The sequence below is a fragment of the Amblyomma americanum genome, chromosome 1 (genome assembly GCF_052857255.1).
Source record: "Amblyomma americanum isolate KBUSLIRL-KWMA chromosome 1, ASM5285725v1, whole genome shotgun sequence".
Classification (NCBI taxonomy): domain Eukaryota; kingdom Metazoa; phylum Arthropoda; class Arachnida; order Ixodida; family Ixodidae; genus Amblyomma; species Amblyomma americanum.
This window is the reverse complement of record NC_135497.1, coordinates 333,841,582-333,851,811: the sequence shown is the minus strand read 5'-3', so window position 1 is coordinate 333,851,811 and position 10,230 is coordinate 333,841,582. Positions and strand designations below refer to the sequence as shown.

At 50.7% G+C, this 10,230-nt stretch overlaps 1 non-coding gene across 1 annotated transcript; it reads left to right on the top strand.

The window, feature by feature from the left end:
- The first annotated feature begins 325 nt into the window (after nucleotides 1-325).
- TRNAK-CUU (transfer RNA lysine (anticodon CUU)) lies at nucleotides 326-398 on the top strand. The gene has a single exon. It is a non-coding gene; the product is annotated as a tRNA-Lys (tRNA).
- Nucleotides 399-10,230: the final 9,832 nt, after the last annotated feature.

Here is a 10,230-nt window from a genome sequence, read left to right as displayed (position 1 = left end):
GTGCAGGACGGCCGGTTGCGGCAGCGTCGCACGCACCGCTTTCGCACTGGGTGCAAAGCACGCACAGCGGAGGCATGTGATTGACAGGTGCACCGCAGGGTGCTCCCGATACAGCTCCAATGGGAGCTGCGTGATCGACATTGGGGGTTTTACCGCCGTATGCCCCAATGCGGGCCGCGGCCAACAACGGTGTTTGGCTATTCGAAGAAACAGCCGCCAACGGATCAAAGGACGCTACGACTCCTAAGGGAGCCGACACGTAGCTGCCGAGTGCCCCGATGGGGGTGGCAGACATGGTGCGCAAGCGTGATCGTCAAGGCGACCTGCCCGGCTAGCTCAGTCGGTAGAGCATGAGACTCTTAATCTCAGGGTTGTGGGTTCGGGCCCCACGTTGGGCGCCAGTTGTGGGTTTCTCAGTAGGCACAGGCCACTACCCACCGCGGGTTCGAGCTTCGCGCGAGCCAAGGGCCCCGATCAGCCGTCACCACACGCACCCTGGGGCACCGCTGCGGCGGTGTTCAACCTCTGCAGAGAGGAGAGTGGCTCGCCGCAAGAAACAGGCCTCCAAGTTCACAAAGGAGACGTTTATTGACGCCGTCCTCCAGCGGTACATACACACACTCAACAGTCACCCCGTCCCGGGGCGCGCTCAGAGCAAGGCTCCGGTGCGCGCTCGGGCAACAAGAGAAATGCGCGCCGCTAGCACGCCGCTGCAGGAGATTGTCCCCGCGGCAGTGCTGTGATCTCTCTCGTGTCGGCCGTTGGGCCGTTTGCGAGAGAGAGTGGGCAGTCAACGCAAGGTGCGCCTGTCAGAGGTCGTTGGACCCCTGGACAGGCTCGAGCCGCGGTGGATCGAGGACCCACGCAGGCGAGCTCGAGTATGAACTGGTCCGAACGGCAGAGGCCGGCCCGGACGAACAGTAACATACGCACCTTACGCTGTCTCGGAGGGGACTCTCTCACTCTGGGCCCCGCTCGGACCGTCGCGCGCCGCGCGACCACCCCAAACGGCTCCCGAATTCCCGCCAAAAGTCACCAATGGCAAAGGCCCTTGGGAAGCCGGGGGCGGAGCTGCGGCCGAATGACAGCGATTAGCCACCAGCCGTCTCTCCGCCGCCGGAGGCGGGAGAAAGGGAAAGAGAGCGACGCGGGATGCCGCGCAGACGCTACGGCGGGAACCTAGCAGGCTTCCCACAAGGTATTCGGTGCATGTGAAGAGCATGAAACAGTTTATAGCGATAGTAGTTGAGAATGGGCAAGATAAGGTTACTGTCGCTACACGTCGTGGTGTATTAAGCCCTTCAATGTCTTGTGCACGACGAATAGACTAAACTGTGTACAGGCTTTCAGGTCTTTGACGTCATCATTGTTACTAAATATTATTACAAGGCATCTAAAGATACGTCCAGCGTTCCCAGTTGGTTCGCAATAAAGGTATGACTGTCGTCCTTGTTGGTTCATGGCTAAATTCTAGTCCAGAATATCCGCGTCATGTTTCTTCTACGCACTCTTTTCCCCACATAGCGTATAAAAGTTACACACCACATTCGCGACTTTCAAGGAACGCCAAAGATTAGCCCGCCAGTTTTGTACGTCTCCGGCTGTACCTAGCTCTGTCGATGCGGGGACTGCGGAACATCAAGTTCGTTATCTCGTTAGGCGACGCTTCCGCGTACAGCTATGCAAAATCCGCGATCGTAAACAGACGATTTTAGGCAACCTTAAATGGTCAGGCGGCGCCACTGGAGCACAGCGTTCAACGCGCTAGCAACACCGGCGCCGAGTAGCCTTGAGGCTGCAGTCGGGCAGTTGAGCAAGGCATTTTATAAGGCAGTGGTGACCGTTTTTCACGGTTTTAAAGCCTTCGAGGGCCCTTTCGGCTATTTTCCGCCAGCGATATTGCCTCGAGGAGGGCGCCTGTTTAAAAACGGCCACGTATAAAGCGTCCAAGAGGAGAGCGGAAAGGACCTGACTGCGAGGCGCCTGAGGTGCCTATGGGAACAAAATAAGCATGCGTGCGCCGTTGCGCTTACCAAAGTAACCAGTTAGTTACGCTTACTTTTACGCACGCTTTATGTTTGCAGCCTCAACCTAACGAGATAGAAAGCATACCAGTTGCTTGTCGTTGTCTTTTCTGCCCCAACATATATGTTTCCTTGTGATCTCGCCCTCTAATGTCACACCATGCTTTAAATTTGAGTTTGTTATTTCCAGCTTGTGACAACGCCACGAACCTGAGAGGCAGGCAAGTGCAGCTGGCGCCACGACTGTTTTGACCATTAAAATCACTGCTTGGGATTAACGAAATTCGTTGATGTTCCCGAGCCGATAGGCACCTTGAATCAGCGTGGATCAAGTGCGGGGGAAGCCGGTGGATATGTAAGCGCTCAGACATAAACGTTAATCAGGGAGCTACTGCAGATATCATGCACTTGTGGTGCCGAACCAATGCGTTACCGTTTACAGCGAGGTATTCTAGAATTACACCTGCTGTGACAATGCCACATGCTGAATCTGTGCTGCATTTTCTTTTTGCACGACTTCGCCTATATATGGGGTGCTTATATTTAGCTTTTTATAAAATCTAAGTAGTCCCTGAACACTCGCTGAATATGTGATTTCTATTGCCCTCAGCGTACCTGTTTGCGAAACCATCCACAACTAAAGTTCAATATAAAAACGATGCAGGACGCTGAGTTCCAAGAAAGATAACATACCAACTTATGCATCGTTGCCTAATCCCCAGTTGTTATCGTCTCCTTCCTGGCTTTAGAAGAGAACAATGCCTTTCGTAGACAGAAGACAAAGGGAGGAATTCCCATCGCGCCACGCGCTAAGCCGTTGTGAGGGTGTTAGGCTCCCTTCATATCTGTGCTCAGTCACAAGACAAGAAAAAATGTTGCTCACCAGTAGAGCAAGGCATACTCGCAATCCACATCGGTCGAAGGCACGCTCGTTGATATCACGGCCTCATTGTCGGTTTCTATGACCGCTCACCCCCCGCACCCCAGCACTGGTTACTGCACCCTTGTATTCCATAACTTTAAGCAAAGCGCATTCTCTAGCTTGAGCGTGCGCGACTGCGAGTGTAGCGGCACAAACACAACGGAGGTATACACCCTTGCATCGAGTCACATGACACTCCAACTGTTGTAAGTACTTCGCTCAAAGCCACCCGTTGCTGAGAGTCGCGTTCGCACAACGGTAAACGAGCGGTGAATTTTTCCCACGGTCGCGACGGGAAGAGGTCTATTGTCGCCTGGGTCTCCTTCACGACTGTGGCGTGATGCTGTGGCAGTCTGTTGCGCAGCTGCACTGGCGCTTTTCCTTCTTCCACTTGAGGTCCGTAGCAGTCGAAGCGTTAGAGGAGCCCAACGAGACCAATTACGATGAGTCAGTTTAGTCCAGCTTGATGCAAATGCCCAATTTCTAAGCGAACGGAGGCAACAATTAATATCCTGAGCACTGCTTGGCCGCCTCAGCGTTGATGTTCGTGCCAACAAGGTGGCGATACGAGTTGCGGCAAACTGAACTGCAGGTTGCCGATGTCGAGACGTAGTTAAGCACATCCCAGCGCTCCCACAAATGCCGCGAACCGGTGCTTGCGCACCCGGTCATGCGTAGCGAGCACAAATGTCACTCGTACATCGATGGGAAGCGACTGCGGCATGCGACACGACGTGCGCCAATCGAAAAGTGGATTCGTTCGGTGCCTCGTGATCTATCAGCTTGATCTGCTCGCAGTTTGAGCGAGCTATCACCAGCATTTGCGCCGTCATCGATGCTGCACCAACTTCGGAAGCGCAGCCGTATGTATCGAAATGGAACGGCGGTTGTGGTTTCCTGCGTCCTGAACTGTTTTTCACATAGTGCTAAAGGTTTCAATCACGTCGCGAGTGGCAACAGCGTGACGCATAACCTGTGCAGACACTTGTGCAGAGTCTAAATAGGCGTCGGTGTTGTGCTTGTGCGCGTGTGTGACGGTTGTTTATGCAAGGGAGATTTCGTTTTAATAAACACAGTTTTTATTTGACTGAATGCGATGACGGCGGTATGGATGGCACATTTGCACAGCGGTTGCACAGAGATGCGCTAATTTTACTGCTGTTACAATAACAGCTGCCACATGGCGCCTGCGTAACGCGCGATGTGGGCACGAAGCTTCCGAATTTCTGCCTGAAAAGACGTCGATGTCTGGCAGCAGTGTCGTTCGGCCCACGTAAGATCACAATCACAACTACGTACGGTGTCTTGATGTCAGCGTCATTGAAGCACCCCAACCAACGTTTTTAGATTAGGAAAGTTGGAGACTTGCCACCGGGATGCGGCCCCACTTCCGTTGCCGCTTTCATCTCAAAGAGTCGCGAGCGCCATCTCTAGGATTTTGACAGTTCCACATTAGTTTCCTTGGCTTGTCTTCGCCGCCGCAAGGCCCATTGGCTGCGCTTGGTCACGTGGACAGTTTGCTGCATTACTGTTCTAGGCTGGCTCGCGCCTCGCATCGTCTGCGCCGGGTGCGGCTGCTTCAAGCCGCGCTCGTCTACGTATTGCTCTACGCCTGCGGTACGAGAGGCTAGGATGTTGGGGGTGTAGTCTTTGGCTGTAGATCTCGACCGAAACTTAAAAGCTCTTCTTTCCGCGGTTCCACGCGTCAAAATCGGAGAAACACGACGTGCCGCTTACCCCCTCGTCGCTTCGGTTCCTCGCGTGTGTAATATGTGGTTGTGCAAATTAGTCTTTAAACTTTACTCTGTTGATCAGATCACTAAAAGTTAAGTGTCTGTAAATAAAGGTAGAAAACGTAGCGCAAAAAAGACAGGGACACAGAAAGACAACACACACAGCGCTAACTTCCTACAAAGGTTTATTTCCCAAACGAAGGGTGGTTTTTTATACATACTAATCATACAACCACTGTCAAGCCATGCGCTAGCAAAGCATATCAGTCAGATATGAGAGCTCCTTTCGCAACAGAGCGACTAATTGAAGGGGAATGGATTTCTTTGTTGGAAGATGACTGTGTGAGTAGCCCTTCAGTCGCTCTGTTGCAAAAGAAGCTCTTATATCTCTCTGATACGCTTTGCTAGCGCATGGTTTGATAGTGGTTGTATGATAAGTCGGTATAAAAAACCACCCTTCCTTTGCGTAAAAAAAAACCTGTCTTGGAAGTTAGCGCTGCGTGTGTTGCCTTTCTGTGTCCCTGTATTTTTTGCACTACGTTTTCTACCCTTGAAATGAAGCAACAAGCCCAAGTGTCTACCATTCTGTAAATAAAAACTGGCAAAAGCTTGCTAATACACAAAATGCTTATTATTTCTTTTTTTCTTGCGGCGTACGCACGTTTAATTTTTCCTTCACCCAATTTCCCTGTTTTGATGCGTCGAGGTGAAAAAAATTCAGGGTGCACTTTGTTGACCGAAAGTGCGGTGAGGCGAAAGCATTTAGCGCGGTGTTGCTGCTTGTGTTACTCATGTTTGGTTAAGATGTTACGTACAAAATTGTTTGTGAATCTTAAATGCTGGAGACACTGGATGGCATTTGGGAGGCATCCATCTGATTCGACGCCTTTCCGCATACACTCTCCGGCGTCCTAGAAAAGGAGAACTACATATACGTCGGCAGGAAGTAGCGTAGTTGTTAGCAGGCGCAGCTGCGGAACGGAGGGATGGTGGTTCGAATGCTATCGTGCACAAATATTTTTTTGTTATCGAGTTGAAGAGTGTAACGGATGGACACCGCGAGTATGAGCCATTAAAGGCTTTCGCCGTAATATAATCGTCCTGGTGGTTGAGGGATTTTCTGTAAGTAAACTGATCGACACTGGGAGCACGGTAGCTTTATTTCTTGAAAGTGTATCAAATACGCATGTGATAAGCTGTTTGCCAACGCGTCTTCAACGTGCCCAGCTAATGTTATGGTTATAAATTCAACTAAGCCGTCTTGTTTCATTAATGCAAAAGAGATGAAGGCCAAAGTTGCGTTTGTGTTCATTATAAATACGTTTCTGTACGCACGCGAGTCACCGTCTGCTGACGCTCCTCAAGCTGGAAGTAGCAGACGACGCGCCGATCTGGCGCGCCGCCGCTGTTTTCCAACTGCCCTTATATAAAAACGTTGACCCCGACTACAAGGCTACACCCGCGCCATCCCTTGACTGATTCCTGCGGCGCCGCGCGGATGCAGTTCACCGGCGCACCGACTGATGGCGGCACTATGCGTGGGGAACATAACGGGCGCGCAGCTTGACAAATTCTATCTGCGTCATCCGTTCTAGCCGTCCGTCATTAACTCCACTAACTGTTCAGCTTCTTATGAGCCTTTGAAGTCTACTTCGCTCTGATTATTATATTTAGTGCCTCCATATTAGGGTGTGCAGTGCGTCTTGGACAACCGCGTCGAAAGCTTGACTACGTTCCCTTAACCCTCTTCTTTGATGATGATGACGATGAATTTTTATGGCGCAAGGGCATCTGAGGCCGAAGAGTGCCATGGCACAAGGTATTTTCGATTTCTCAAGGTTGGGTCAAAGACCCATTTCCCAAGCATTTCACCCTAAAGAAGCCGAGCACCAGACCAGGGGAAAGCTTGTACCCATTGTATCATCGGTGGTTACCCGGCGGCACTGGGGATCGAACCCCGCATGCAAGGCAGATGCTCAACCACTCGGCCACCGCTGCGGTCCCCTCTTCGTTCGTTTCTCCACCGCCGACGACAACGTTGTCCTAGCACTGGTTTTCGTTCTTTCCTGAACTTGCTTGAAAAAGCTAGCAGTTCGTGCCGGTCAATATCTCCATATATTTAGACCTTTTAATGCAAAAATTATGGAAGAACGGAGTGAAGAAATAATAACTGCTGCACTGCACCAACATTGCGCCAGTGCACCAACATTGAAACACGCGGTGTAAATCCGTTAGCGCACCTGAAAAACGGCACAATTCTGCGAATTCGAGACAGTGGACAATGAAACTAGTCTACTTTCTCAAGTTATTAGTTTTCTCATAAGAGGTCCCGCTGCAGTTTCGGGACCTCTTGCTGTATTAATTTTTCAATTCAATTTTTGTATTATATATGTCTTTATGATTAATAATAATAATAAAAACTGAAAGCGCAAGTTCTGTATACTAACTAGGAGGGTTCTATTGTTGGCGGAAGTAGCGCAAAATGTAGTTGTTCTGACTCAGACAGACAATCGCATTTCATTTGAACTGACAGAAGCCATCTCTTTCTGGCGTCCAGTTGCAGTTTGAATTATGTTATTCGGAGCAGTTTGTTCTCGTCTACTTTACTCCTGCTTTTCCACTATATTGTCGAAAAAACTAAGACGTCTCTTTGGTTGTGTCACTGTTTTCGCCATAATGGTAGCGGCTGTCACAGTTTTGTATTTGGCGCATGAGGTCTCTCTATAGTAGGACAAAATTAAAAAAAAAAGCAGCAGTTGCTAACAACGGGCCACGGTCTGCAGCGTCCTGTATTCCGCTGACCAATCGCAAAAGGCAAAAAAAACAGCTTTTAGAGTTTAACTATATCAAACAACCCAGAGGCATCAGATTTCTTGGGCTATGATTTCGTCTCGTGAGTCTGCTTTTTGTCACAGCGGAATTCTGGCTGTCGGTCCCGAATGTGGGAGAACTTTAGTTGTATCTGACTACAGAGCGCACGTGCATTCCAAGTAATCGCCTGTGTTGTCAACCTGAGTGCCGCCGGGTACCCACCGGTGATACAATGGGTACAAGCTTTCCCCTGGTCTGGTGCTCGGCTTATTTAGGGTGAAATGCTTGGGAAATGGGTCTCTGACCCCACCTTGAGAAAAAGAAAAAATACCTTGTGACATGGCGCTCTTTGGCCATAGCTGCCCTTGCGCCATAAAAATCCATAATCATCATCATCATCATCATCATCTGAAAGCCATTAGACTTGCTTTAGTATTTGCTTTGCTAGCTATGTGAGCCGGTTGTCTGGCGAAACAAGTGTCATCAGTCTAGTGAACCAGTGAGAGCTTGTTGTATTCATTGTCTGTAGCGAAAAACGAAATGCTCCTCAGCACAGAAAGGTCACAGTCATCTCTCAGACGTGGACTAAGGGGCCTAAATGTTCGCAGTCACGAATTCACTCGAAATAAAAATCGACGCCTTATTTGCCAAAAAACCTGCGATACATTAGTCTCGTACCGCAATAGGGAATCTTGAAGGGCTCAACGATATAAATGAATATTTTTTTTTGTGCCTCAGATTTCTCCCGTGCAAAAGTTCCTGCGAAACGAGTGCGTGCAGGCTGACTTGCAGCGGTGTACCCGTGCCCCTTTCTCCTTGCTACGTTTGTCCCGCAGGGATGCCAGGTTATTGTACGTAGACGCGCTGCCTGCTGTCAAGTGGCAACACGTTGGCGGCAACGCGGCATGTATTGGTGTAATATAGAGACTGGAGCGGTACTATACACAGAGCAGAACACACAGCTCACTCGCTAACACTCAAATGGATATTTATTGGAGGAAGAACACCATAAAAGGAGAAGTCATCCTTGACACACGAACAAAACATAAACCAAAAAAGGAACGAGACCTTGCACGAGGCACCCATAAAGCCAATCGCATTATCATGCAAGTTCATAGAAGGAATGCTTACACACTTCCCATCGCGGCTTTTTGTGTGGACAGCTTCAGGGTCTCACTTTTGGAATCTGATTAGCAAGCTTGAAAGGAATACCATTTTTTCCAAACTCGCGATGACAGAAACACGTTTTGCTATGGGGAGCCAAGTGCACATTCGTGTTCGACCGCAGTGAATTTCTGTGTTCTCTTAGTCATGTGTTTGCATCCCGCCCCGTTTTGCCCATTGTTGCAAATGGGTTGCAAGCCCCAAGGGTAGCGTTGGCCTGGCGGCCTGGGGCACAGCTGGAAACATCCGAAGGTCCCGGCAAAGGATGAGTCGACTGGCAACAGAACAACTTGTTTATTCTGGCATCGCAAAAGAGCAGCCGGTCAGGGCGACCACGTTACTCGAAGGAAGAAATCGAAGTCCCCCTTTGGCGTCCGGGGCAGCTGCTTTTATGCCCACGGAGTCGAGGGCAAGAAGGAACGCTCGGGATGAGGCGCCCGATACGGCGACGCTCAGACATGTTCAGACGTGACGTGCGCGTCCGCCGGGCCGGCGCCGGTCAGACCTCCTCGCCTCCCAGTTGGGGAGCTCCTCTCTCCGGCTGCCGCGCTTTGACAAGCGTGGGCACCAACATGCACACACACACACACGCACACACGACGACACGTGGCACTGAAACCTGCCTGGACGCGCTTGGCGGGAGGCGTTGCGGCAGCGATGAACGGGTCAAAATGACCGCCACTTTGAACGAAGCCCCGGCGTCCGTTGCATCCGCGCCGGCTATACCGCGCGTTGTAGGCGAAACGTAACAGACCGCCCCGCCGGGAGAAGGAGATCCAGATGGTCAGGGGACTGCATCCGCTGTCCAGAGGGATGTCGCTCGATGATGCTCATAATCGAAACCGGTCGTCCCTCGACGTTGCTTGAGCGCAGCGCACAGAGAAGGCCTCGTTCTCAGGTTCAGGATCACACAGGACACTGCAAAGTGACTTCGGGAGAGTTGCCATTTTTGTGCTCGTTCCCAGCAAGCGTTAGAACTACGCCGAAACGCAACCGCTCAGTCAGCAAGCACGAGACAACCCTCACTAAGCTCTGCCAGGCTCTTTCCCCTTTTATACTACTGCCTAGTTCCTTACAGTAGTCAAGCAGCACTCAGAACGCGTCCACAAATTGGAAAATTGCACTAGAAAGCACATAATCACTTTGAAACACTAAACAAAAGCAATATGTTAAAAATCCTGCCTCAGGAAGAAAACATCAGTAACAAACAACTTTGAGGCGGATTCCTACGTTAGGGGCTTCGACTTAAGCCATCGGCGTTACCGTTGAGACTCCCGTTTTTGTAACGCACCTCAAAGGAATATTGTTGCAAAGCGAGGCTCCAGCGCAGGAGGCGGCCATTTTTGGGAGATATGGTCTGCAGCCATTGGAGAGGGCAGTGATCCGTCTCAATGATAAACCTCGAGCCGGCTAGGTAGCACGACAATTTCTGAACGGCCCACACGAGACACGCACACTCTTTCTCGGTGGCGCTGTACGCCTGCTCACGACAGGTCAGCTTACGACTAGCATACAGGACGGGGTGTTCCACTTCTCCATTTTCCCGTTGGCACAGTACAACGCCCATGCCTCGCTC